The sequence below is a fragment of the Bos grunniens genome, chromosome 4 (assembly GCF_055505025.1).
Source record: "Bos grunniens cultivar Pamir isolate PY7600 chromosome 4, Bosgru_T2T1.0, whole genome shotgun sequence".
Lineage (NCBI taxonomy): Eukaryota > Metazoa > Chordata > Mammalia > Artiodactyla > Bovidae > Bos > Bos grunniens.
Genome location: NC_141168.1, coordinates 76,293,605 through 76,306,148, shown reverse-complemented (window position 1 = coordinate 76,306,148; position 12,544 = coordinate 76,293,605). Strand labels below are relative to the sequence as shown.

The following is a 12,544-nucleotide window of genomic DNA, read 5'->3' as shown; positions in this document are numbered from 1 at the left end:
AAAAATTATGTAAAACAGGGAAGTATGAACTGACTGGATAGCTAATATATCAAGTAATTTTTCTTAGTTGAGGAAATATGATTATGGCATCATGGTTACATTTTAAGGGAATTTTTATCTTTTAGAGATACATAATGAAATATTTATGAACAAAATTGCTTTGATATTAGGAATTTGCCTTACAGTAATTAGCAGTTCAGTGATACGGGAAATAAGTGAGGGATGAATTGATGATTGCTGAAGCTAAGTTTTGGGTTCTTGGGGGCTCCTATATTATTTTCTTTACTTTAATGTAGTTTTGGAAATTTTCTTTAAAGGGTTATATATATTTCTTGATAATCAGAAGTATCAGAATTTAGATATCGAAGAGTGTTGACCTAAAATACTTTAAAGGCCATTAATTTATTTCAGTAATATTATAGTTTCTATATATATATAATAATTATATATTATGTGCTTCCCTGATATCCTATATAATTATATCTTGTAATAATCAAAATTATAATATATATTTAATCATCCCTATAGTCAACATTGGGCTTCCCTGGTGGCTCAGATGTTTAAATAATCTGCCTGAGGTGCTGGAGACCTATACCACAGAATTAGAATATACTATATTGACTAGTTTAAAAAGAAAGCATAAAGGAACAAAATTTCCTAGAACATATTACAAAGATACTTTGAATATGTTCTGATATTCTTATCAAACTTAGAGACTACATTCTATTCTACAGAGGAAAAGAGATACAACATTGATTGGTATTTCATCAAAGTAGTTATTTTTTATAGAGAATACCCTTATTTTGAGCATTTTGAGAAGTGCTGTGTATTTTGAGAACAACAGATGAATGCAATTAATATATAGATGAATAAAATATTAGTTATAATTGCAAAGAAATCTGTGGGAAAATCTAAACGACAGTGTTTAGGTTGTGCATAATAACAATATATGCCAGAACAGTACACTAGGAGCCTGGAATATGTTATCTCAATTAATCTTCTGATAATCCCATGAAATAGGTATGCGTCAGAGAGTCTGTGTTCTAAGGAGAGAAGCAAGGGTTCCAATTCACGGTGACTTCAGGGTTCATCCTCTTTTCACTATTCTACTCTGTCTCCTGCCATGTTGGCTAGAATCAGACAACAGTTACAGACTTGGTACCAACTATTGAGAATTTATTATCCCTTAAGCACTAATTTCAAACAAATAGCTGGCACCATATTTTAATTATAGAACTCTAGAAGAATTCCCGTTAAAATCAGAAATAAGGTGGGGAAGAGTGATATGTATGAATCTAAAATATAAATTAGAAAATATATACCGATGCATTTAGACAGAAAATGATGTGCAAAGACAGAGAAATAGTCATTACTTGCAGCTGATATAAATGCCTACATGAAAAATAATTTTATAATGCAGTAAAGAAACCATTTATAAAATAAATTTATAAAAATATAGGCTTCCAAATTAATCAGACTAGGAAGTTTTAAAACATATTGAAGAAGAGATCTAATTCATAACAACAATGGGAAAGATAAAAATATGGAAATACATTTAACAAGAAATGTGAAAGCGCTATACAGAAAACTATACAAAAGTGTATAGGGAAATGTAAAAGAAGATTTGAACAAATGTCCCAGGCTGATATCTTTTTTATCAGCCAGTTATCCCCAAATTAGTCACTAGAATTTTTGGAACTTAAATGATTGTCCAGTGGACATTGGCAATTTGATCTCTGGTTCCTCTGCCTTTTCTAAATCCATCTTGAACATCTGGAAGTTCACTGTTCACGTATTGCTGAAGCCTGGCTTGGAGAATTTTGAGCATTACTTTACTAGCGTGTGAGATGAGTGCAATTGTGTGGTAGTTTGAGCATTCTTTGGCATTGCCTTTCTTTGGGATTGGAATGAACACTGACCTTTTCCAGTCCTGTGGCCACTGCTGAGTTTTCCAAATTTGCTGATACATTGAGTGCAGCACTTTCACAGCATCATCTTTTAGGATTTGGAATAGCTAAACTGGAATTCCATCACCTCCACTAGCTTTGTTTGTAGTGATGCTTTCTACGCCCACTTGACTTCACATTCCAGGATGTCTGGCTCTAGGTGAGTGTGAGTGATCACACCATTGTGATTATCTGGGTCATGAAGATCTTTTTTGTATAGTTCTTCTGTGTATTCTTGCCACCTCTTCTTAATATCTTCTGCTTCTGTTAGGTCCATACCATTTCTGTCCTTTATTAGAATTCTTGGGTTTTGTTGTTGAGTACAGTGTAATGCTACTTTTATGAACATTTTCAGGTATTTAAAATAATCTTTCCAAATATACATATATATGTGTGTGTGTGTTTATTGAACCCATCTTTGCATGAAATGTTCCCTTGGTATCTCTAATTTTCTTGAAGAGATCTCTAGTCTTTCCCATTCTGTTGTTTTCCTCTATTTCTTTGCATTGATCACTGAGGAAGGCTTTCTTCTCTCCTTGCTATTCTTTGGAACTCTGCATTCAAATGGGAATATCTTTCCTTTTCTCCTTTGCTTTTCACTTGTCTTCTTTTCATTAGGGACTTCCCTGGTAGCTCAGATGGTAAAGCATCTGCCTACAATGTGGGAAACTTGGGTTTAATCCCTGGGTTGGGAAGATCTCCTGGAGAAGGAAATGGCAACCCACTTCAGCAAGAGCCTGGAAAATGCCGTGGATGGAAGAGCCTGGTAGGCTACAGTCCACGGGGTCGCAAAGAGTCCAGACACGACTGAGTGACTTCACCTTCACCTGTCTTCTTTCACAGCTATTTGTAAGGCCTCCCCAGACAGCCATTTTGTTGTTTTGCATTTCTTTTCCATGGGGATGGTCTTGATTCCTGTCTCCTGTACAATGTCACAAACCTCTGTCCATAGTTCATCAGGCACTCTTGTCTATCAGATCTAATCCCTTGAATCTATTTCTCACTTCCACTGTATAGTCATAAGGGATTTGATTTAGATCATACCTGAATGGTCTAGTGGTGTTCCCCACTTTCTTCAATTTATCAGATCAGATCAGATCTGTCGCTCAGTCGTATCCAACTCTTTGTGACCCCATGAATCGCAGCACTCCAGGCCTCCCTGTCCATCACCAACTCCTGGAGTTCACTCAGACTCACGTCCATCGAGTCAGTGATGCCATCCAGCCAAAAAGGAACTATATTATGATACATGCTATACCATGAACAGACCTTAGAGACATTATACTGAGATAAGCCATATGTAAATGGACAAATATTGTATGACTCCCCTCATATGAGGCACCTAGAATATTCATATCCATAGAAACAGAAAGTAGAACAGTGGTTACCAGTAATAGGGCAGCAGAGAAGGGGGGTTTATTTTTTGATGAGTACTGAGTTTCAGTGTGAGATGATGAAAAGGTCTGGATATAGATGGTGGTAATGGTTGAATAGTAATGTGACTGTGTTTAATGCCACTGAACTGTACACTTAAAAATGATTAAAATAGTGAATTCCATGTTATGAATATTTTACCACAATAAAAAGTGATAGAAAAAAAAGGTTTAAAAAAAGAAAAAAAATGGTGGGAATGTCGATGTTATATACATTTCTATATTTTCTTTTATTGAGGTATAGTAACAGTTGATTTACAGTATCATGTTAGTTTCAAGTGTTCGACATAATGATTCAAATTTTTATAGATTATGCTCCATTTAAGATGATAGGATATTGGCTATGTTCCCTGTGCTTTATGATATATCCTTGTAGCTTATTTATTATATACATAGCAGTTGGCCCCTCTTAGACCCCTACCCCTACCTTGCCCCTCCCCATTTCCTTCTCCCCACTGATAACCAGTACTTTGTTTTCTGTTTGTGAGTTTGTTTCTGTTTTGTTATATTTGTTCATTTCATTCTTTTTGTTAGATTCCATGTGGAGGAAATACTTTCAGCTCTTCACCCATGAATATGATGTTAACTGTGGGATTATCATATGTGACCCTTATTATGTTAAGGTATGTTTTATCTATATTCATTTTCTGGAGAGTTTTATCATAAATGGATGTTGAATTTTGTCATATACTTTTTCTACATCTATTGAGATGGTCATATGATTTTTATTCTTCTATTTGTTAATATGGCATAGCACATTGATTTGTAGATGTTGAATCATTCTTGTATCCCTGAGCTAAATCTCTCTTGATCATGGTATATGATCTTTTTAATACATTGTTGAAGTTGGTTTGCTAATATTTTGTTGAGAACTTTTGCATCTATATTTGCTATTGATGTGTGTATGTGTTGTTATGGATATTGGCCTCTAAAATTCTTTTTGCGTGATTTTTGTGTAATTTTCTTATCTTTGTGGGAATTTTGCTTCAGGATGATGCTGGCATTGTAGAATGAGTTGGAAGTGTTCCTTCCTCTGTAATAATTAGGGACAGTTTGAGAAGGATAGGTGTTCATCATCTCTAAATATTTGGTATAATTCACCTGTGAAGCCAAGTGGTCCTGGACTTTTGTTTCTCGGGAGGTTTTTTAAAAAACTTATTTATTTATTTATGGTTGCACTGAGTCTTTGTTGCTGTCCTCAGGCTTTCTCTAGTTGCAGCAAGCAGGGGGCTACTCTGTTGCAGCGGGTGAGCTTCTCATTGTGGTGGCTTCTCTTGCTGCAGAGCACAGGCTCCAGGGCGTGGGCTTTTGTAGTTGCGGCACATGGGCTCAGTAGTCGTGGCTTGTGGGTCTTAGAGTGCAGGCTCAGTACTTGTGGTGCACTGGCTTAGTTGCTCTGGGGCACGTGGAATCTTCCTGGACCAGGGATCAAACCCACGTTCCCTGAATTGCCAGGCAGACTTATCCACTCTACCACCAGGGAAGTCCTGTTGGGAGTTTTTAAATTATTAATTCAATCGCATTACTTCTAACTGGTCTGGTCATATTTTCTATTTCTTCCTATTTCAGTCTTGGTAGATTGTACATTTATAGGAATTCATCTATTTCTTCTCGGCTGTCCACTTTATTGGTATATAATTGTTCTTAGTAATCGCTGATGCTTCTCTGTATGTCCATGGTGTTGGTTGTAACTTCTCCTTTTTCATTATTGATTTTATTGTTTTGGGCCCCCTTTTTTCTTGATGAGTCTGGCTAAAGGTTTATCAATTTTGTTTATCTTTTCAAAGAACTATTAGTTTCCTTGACCTTTTCTATTTTTAAAGTCTCTATTTAACTTATTTATGCTCATCTTTATGAGTTCTTTTCTCTTACTAACTTTGGGTTTTGTTCCTTTAGGTGTAAGGTTCTAGTTCTTTTATGTATAAGGTTAGGTTGTTTGAGATTTTTATTGCTTCCTGAGAATTTCTGTATTTTCTAATTTTTTTAAATAATGAACAAGCATTACATTTATAATCAGAAATTTTTTCTATGAAAAGAGAAAAAAAATTTTTTTCACATGTCTTCTAGAATGTAGCTCTGGGCAGGGTGAGGCATAAGATGTTTTAAAAAAATTATTATTCTAAGAACTTATATTCTAACCCAAACAACACAAACAAGCATAAAAAACAGGTGGAAAATTGTAGCAATGGATTATGTTTTATATAATTGAAAATTGTAGTGATGGATTATGGATTACATACATATGTATATGTAATATATACATGAAAGTATAAGAGAAATTGAATCATATAGCAAGACATGTGAATAGCTCATTTGGTAACTCCCAGTTATTTTGAAATATAAGGAAGTTATTGCTTTCTAAAACCCCAGAAGCATTTAACTAGGAAAATTTTAATATGGGTGGACTTTATTTTTGTAGCATGTTTCTATAGTCTAGCTACAAATTAAGGGTACTGTAGAGATCAGTTTAGAGTAGATGGTGTGGAATTGGGAGACTTCAGCAGCCTTGGTGAGGTGTGGGCAGGACATTCAGTTGTTTTTTTTTTTTCATTTAGTTGTTTTGAGACCTCCTTGCTCATCTGTAAAATGAAGCGGCTGGTCTTGATAACATGCAATGTCATTTCCTGAAGTTTTACAGCACTAGAAAAGTGTGAAATAGTTGTTTAACATTAAAGTTCATTTAATAAACTAAATGCAGTTTGTTATAGATATTTTATATTAATTACTGGAATAGTATATTCAACTTCCACCTGATAATGTTATTATTCTGTTTGCTATAGTACTGGTATTTTAAAATATGAAAAATTCAAGAAATCACAGTGAATTAAATTGTTATGAAAGCAAATAGCTCCACAGTAAAACTCCTTTAAACATTGGAAATTGGGTATGTTGGCTAAAAATTTACATTGTTTGTAAAGTAAAGCTGTTTAGAACTTCTGTGTCCTAAAAGTTTATTTAACTTCATTTATATCAATGTAGTAATACAATCTGAAGCAAATATTAACACAATTGACCACTGGCAAAATGATGGATAAAGCATTTATCTTTGATGCCCTACTGCTTGGATGCAGTCATGTCCTCTAACTTTGTTCTCTCAATACCCATTCCGGAAAAGAAATCCTATAAAATTAGCTTTACATATGGACTTAATATCTTCTTTAAACAAAATACTCTGGTACAGACCCCACCATAATTCAATTTCTCTCCCTCTTTCCCCCTTGAGTCTCTTTTCTTTGTTTCTTTGTCATCTTTATCCTACCACCTTCATCTCTCTGGGCTCCGCTACATTCCTCTGCACTGTATTTCTGTTTTCTGTGTTTGGATGGGAATTAGCAGGAAAATTAGAGAATATGGGCCACATATTAAGCAGCAGATGTTAGCTAGATGTGGAGCAGGGAGGAAGAGCAACTTAAACTCAGCCTAGATTCTCCAAGTCAGGCTAAACCCCTCTTCTGGGTCTTGCCTTAGAAAAGAGAAAAATAAAACCCCCCAGTCCACATGCTTATAGCTGCTAAAGAACAACTTCTTCCTCCTCCATGCCCCTACTGTTTCATAATGCAGAATCAAAGATAAAACATGAGGGAAAAAATAGGGAAAACAGCATATATAAAAGCAAAAAGTTTTAATATGTTTACCTTCTATGTGCTTATATTTTCAGTGCTACAACTGTATCTTTATTCTGTGCATTCTGCAGAATCCATACTTTATTGAATTAATAAACCCTATGCTTATTAGGGCTTCTGAGGTGGCCGTAGTGGTAAAGAACCACCTGCCGATGCTGGATACCTAAGAGACGCAGGTTCAGTCCCTAGGTTGGGAAGATCCCCTGGAGGAGGGCATGAAACACAATCCACTCCAGTATTTGTGCCTGGAGAACCCCATAGACAGAGGAGCCTGGCGGGCTACAGCCCATAGGGTCCCAAAGGGTTGGACGTTACTGAAGCAACTTAGCATGCACATGCTTATTAAAGTAAAATTTAGACCTAGGGAAGCTATGCATGCCATTTGTATAAAATATGGTTTTCTTTTTAAAATCCCTTTCATTCCAAACACTTGTTTTTCTCTGCTTTGTAAATGGATCATTTTGGAGTGGTAGCAGTTATGGAAATGGGTTAAGACACAGAGAAATAACCCTAATAAAGAAAAGAGAAAGTTCTCTTCTCTGCCAAGCAGTGTATATCCAACATAACCATCATTATATACAGACACTGTGCAATCTTTGTCGTCAAATTTGAAAAGAATGACTCTAAAAGTGGCTATTTTCAGAGTTAGCGAAGGGAGAGGCCAATGCCATGGCATTAAGGGAGGGAGTTGAGGGGTGCAAAAGACCTTAGTGTGCTTACTGACCCCCTCTCCAAGGCCAAACATACTGTCTTGGCCCAAGGCTGGCTCTGGTTTGAACTACTTTGCAGCTTGAAGCTCCACGAAGTGAGAAATGGGCCTGTTTTTTCACTTTTGTCATCCCCAGGGTTAGTACAGAGCACGACTCAATAAATGGAAAATAAGGACTCATTGAATGGAGGAATAACTAAAATGAAGTAGATCTTTATAATTTTCCATTGGAATTAATGATTTAATCAAAGGACCATCTGCACTTATAACTTTCTTTGCTATTACATGGCTTCTAATTAATAACATTTAGTCATAAACTATTACACCTGAAAAGGACCTTGAGCTCTCTAATCTGACCTCATATTACAGATGAGGACAAGCGACAAGAAAGTGGGAGTTTGCTCACTAAGATCATGGGTTTCTGGACCACCACCCTAAGGCTCTTTACACTCTGTCATGTCATGATGTTTTTAAGATGATAATGGTAGTAAAAATGGGAACTTACTTTAAGCCTATGTTTATACCATAACTGACCACAACTTATGCATCTATTTTGTCATCTTCTTGTGCAACAATTGTTAAAGCTGAACTTTAATATATATAAAGTATCAAAACACATGCCATATCATTTGTACATGATTGAAATAAATACACAAGCAGAGGAAGCTGTGGTAAATAATGGTGGACACTTTCAAATAAGCAAAATAAGGGCCAAGCAATTTTACATTTGTTGATGATGATCAACAAATGGTTTCTTATACTCTGAAATTTTTCACTTCAAACAACAGGATATGACTGAAATCATAGATAACATCAAGCCAGCAGCAGAGAAAGAAACTCAGTAAGATAGACTGTATCTCAGAATGCTATAGTTTGAATCATGTTTAAAAAGATTTACTTAGAAGAACTTGGGTGATAAGTTATCAGTGTGTTCAAATGTTTACTATTAAATTACTACATTTACTCTATTTTATAAATTTTCTTTAGTTACTAGCACAGTGGAAATCAGCTTAAAATGAACATTTATTGAGAATTCATATACTGAGATGTATTTCATAAGATAAACTTGAGTCTTTTAAAAACAAGTTTTGAAGAAAATGAACAAGCATTCAAAAGATATACATTCAACATGAAATTATTCAAGTGGCATGGAATTAGTTTAATAGTTTTGCTTTTCCATAATAATTTAATTGTTTAAGATGTACACTATATTTATGAATGAACTGAAACAAATTCCTAAGCTAAATTTTATTATTCAGTTTAAATTTATATAACTATATAATATAAATGATATTGCATGATATTATATACAATTATGTAAAATATAATGAGACATATATAAGGATTGATGCTGAAGCTGAAACTCCAATACTTTGGCCACCTCATGCAAAGAGTTGACTTATTGGAAAAGACCCTGATGCTGGGAGGGATTGGGGGCAGGAGAAGAAGGGGATGACAGAGGATGAGATGGCTGGATGGCATCACTGACTCGATGGACATGAGTTTGAGTGAACTCCGGAGTTGGTGATGGACAGGGAGGCCTGGCGTGCTGCGATTCATGGGGTTGCAAAGAGTTGGACACGACTGAGCGACTGAACTGAACTGAATATGTTATATATTATATAAATTCATATTTATATATTATTTTTAAATACCTAGTGAAGACAAAACAAATAATACCCTAAGGAACACAAGTGATAAAACAGATAAAACCAAATTAACCCTTAACTTGAAATGGCTATATAGACATTTCAAGAATTTAAAGCCTTGGATTTTGTAACAATATACAGTGAATCTTAATTATTCATGTACTGTGTGTTTGCAAATTTGCTTACTTATTAGAATTTATTTGCAACCCCAAGATAATACCTGTGGGCCTTGGGGACCATTTGCAGACACATGCAGGGCCGTGAAAAGTTTGAGTTGCCCAGCACGTACATCCCCAGCTAAGCTCAGAGATCAACACTGTTGTCTTGTTTCAGCTCTCATACTGTAAACAAGTGTTCTTTTTGTGGTCTAAGTGCCATGTTTTTCAACATTTGTGTGTGTGTGTGTGTGTGTTTATTGATGTTATCACCATTTAAAATGGCCCCTGAGCATAGTTCTGAGGTGCTATCAAGTGTTCCTCAGTGCAAGAAAGTTGTGATATACCTTAAGGAGAAAATACATGGGTTAGAAAAGCTTCCTTCAGTCATGAATTATTGTTCTCTTGGTCATGAATTCTGTGTTAATGAATTAATAGTATATGTTAAATAAGATGTCTTTAAACAGAAACATTTAAAATAAGGTTATATATTGATCAGTTGACAAAAATATTATGACCAAAGAGGCTCACAGAGACCTAACCCTATATTTCCCCTAGGAGCAATGGTTTGGTATTTGCTAATTCAGTGTTTGTGGTGACTTTAGAAAATATAACTATCATAAATCATGAGAAACAATGGGAAGACACACAAAAAAACACAATTTCATTTTTTTTATGATTTCTTTCTTCAGTTCAGTTCAGTCACTCAGTCGTGTCCGACACTTTGTGACCCCATGAACCTCAGATTGCCAGGCCTCCCTGTTCATCACCAACTCCCTGAGTCCACCCAAATTCATGTCCATCAAGTCGGTGATGCCATCCAGCCATCTCATCCTCTGTTGTCCCCTTCTCCTCCTGCCCTCAATCTTTCCCAGCATCAGGGTCTTTTCAAATGAGTCAGCTCTTCACATCAGGTGGCCAAAGTATTGGAGTTTCAGCCTTAGCATCAGTCCTTCCAATGAACACCCAGGACTGATCTCCTTTAGGATGGACTGGTTGGATCTCCTTGCAGTCCAAGGGACTCTCAAGAGTCTTCTCCAACACCACAGTTCAAAAGCATCAATTCTTCGGCACTCAGCTTTCTTCATAGTCCAACTCTCACATCCATACATGACCACTGGAAAAACCATAGCCTTGACTAAATGGGCCTTTGTTGACAAAGTAATGTCTCTGCTTTTTAATATGCTGTCTAGGTTGATCATAACTTTCCTTCCAAGGAGTAAGCATCTTTTATTTTCATGGCTGCAATCACCATCTGCAGTGATTTGAGGAATTAAAAGGAAACTCAAGATCAATCTCTCATACAAGATACAAAAATATATTTTGTTTCCTCATTGGTTATATGAAGATTTTTAAGTCTCTGGAAATTTAGAAAAATGACAGCAAAATTAGGTGCCACACCCCATGGATCTCTTGGATCCTTCATGATCCCCTTTTGGTGTGGGATACATAGTAAAGAGATTTTTGTTGATAAGGTATTGACAGATGGACATCCCAAGACTCCCATGGAATATTCCAGTTTCATAAAATTCTAATCTGAGAATCCCTGGATACCCCATTGAAGACAGGCTATTAGTACATCAAGTGATTATATGTTCTGTAGTCTTATAAAGAGTGGACCTTTGGATATTTCTGTTGATCCAGAACCCCTGTAAGGACCCACATAGTGGATCTTTCATGGTAGGTCCATGCTGGAGGGATTCCAGGTCTAAATAGCTTCATCTATGCTAGTGTGAAGTACTTGCAAGATGTAACAAAGAACCTACCAACTGTTATTCTAGCTTTAACCAAAATCAGGCAATTCTTGATCTCTCTGTGGATTGCTGAAATCAGGCTTTTGTTTAAAGTTCTTTCCATGAGATACACAATGAACCTTTAAGGAGTATTAAGATAAACAGTATTTATTGTTGACATTTCAAGTAGTTTAAAAAGTGAAAGTTTAATTTTTATCACGAAATCATACACTCCCTAAAGAACCATTTAATAAGTCAGAAACTACAAATATGTTAAATTAATAGGTGTAATATCAACAAAGGGATCTCAACATTACAAATAATAATTATTAAATTTACTTAACTCCTTTTGATAAAAATAGAAACATAAAGGGTTTCTTTATTTAATAATAAACTCTATTAAGGGAAAGGAAAATGTGCTTTTGGAATCTGATCCAGATACAGTAAATGCAGATCCCTTTTGAATATACTTTGCATAAAAAAAAAGAAAAGAAGTTTGAATATGTTGTGAGCATTGACTGATGAAAGCACTTTTCACATAGGGCTTATAAAAACATATCTTACTACTTTAAAATTCCAACATATATTGGTGTTAATTTGTTCAGATCTGAAAAACAAGTGGGCATAATGTGTCAGTCTTATGTTGAGAGTGGATATGGGATAGAAGGTTCTGACTGCCATCATCAGTAGATGATCCTAGGAGTCAGGACAGGCTGAGCAGGAGAAAGTCCACAATGGTTTCCTAGCAAGAGGGAGAATCAAGGTCAGAGGGTGGGAATTTTGTGCAAGTTGAGGACAGGAAGTCAGCTCTTCAAGTTTTTGGTCATTTGATGGCTGACTCCTTGAAACCCTCTCCCCTGGTCTTTGTGACACTGTACTCTTCTGATTCCGATATTTTACAATCCTTTTGGTTCCTGTGGTTTCAAATTGACATCCATTTCCATTCTGTGTTGTTTGTAGTACTTAGATATTCAACTGTATATTAGGTATTTCTACTTTGCGTCTTGTCACTCTATTCAAAACAGAAATATTACTGCTACACTCTCCCCAATTTACTGCTGCCTCTCGACTCTCATTGTCATAAGATTACTTAACTTCAATTGAAGTTGTATTTCATGTGCTTTCTCAACTCTTCCTCTCCTTCCATTTTTCATCCCTTATCAGATTCTGTAGCTTCTATTACTCTTTGCTAAAAATAGCTGCTTCCCAGGTGGCTCAGTGGTAAAGAATCTGCCTGCCAATGTAGGAGACTCAGAGACACAGGTTCTGTCCCTGAGTTGGGAAGATCCCCTGGAG

The 12,544-nt window shown here is 35.8% G+C and overlaps 1 protein-coding gene and 1 long non-coding RNA gene across 4 annotated transcripts in view; one reads left to right on the top strand and one right to left on the bottom strand.

The window, feature by feature from the left end:
* The window catches only part of CCDC146 (coiled-coil domain containing 146), a 141,296-nt gene that overhangs the window by 64,621 nt on the left and 64,131 nt on the right, over positions 1-12,544 (bottom strand). The gene's annotated exons all lie outside the window — the stretch shown is intronic.
* The window catches only part of LOC147374405 (uncharacterized), a 106,528-nt gene that overhangs the window by 50,196 nt on the left and 43,788 nt on the right, over positions 1-12,544 (top strand). The window contains exons 3-4 of one of the 2 annotated variants that reach the window (XR_015162734.1): positions 3,914-4,002; positions 5,935-5,986. This is a non-coding gene — a long non-coding RNA (uncharacterized LOC147374405). Of the gene's footprint in view, positions 1-3,913; positions 4,003-5,934; positions 5,987-12,544 lie in introns of those variants that run through there. The other variant, XR_015162731.1, reaches the window with a different exon arrangement.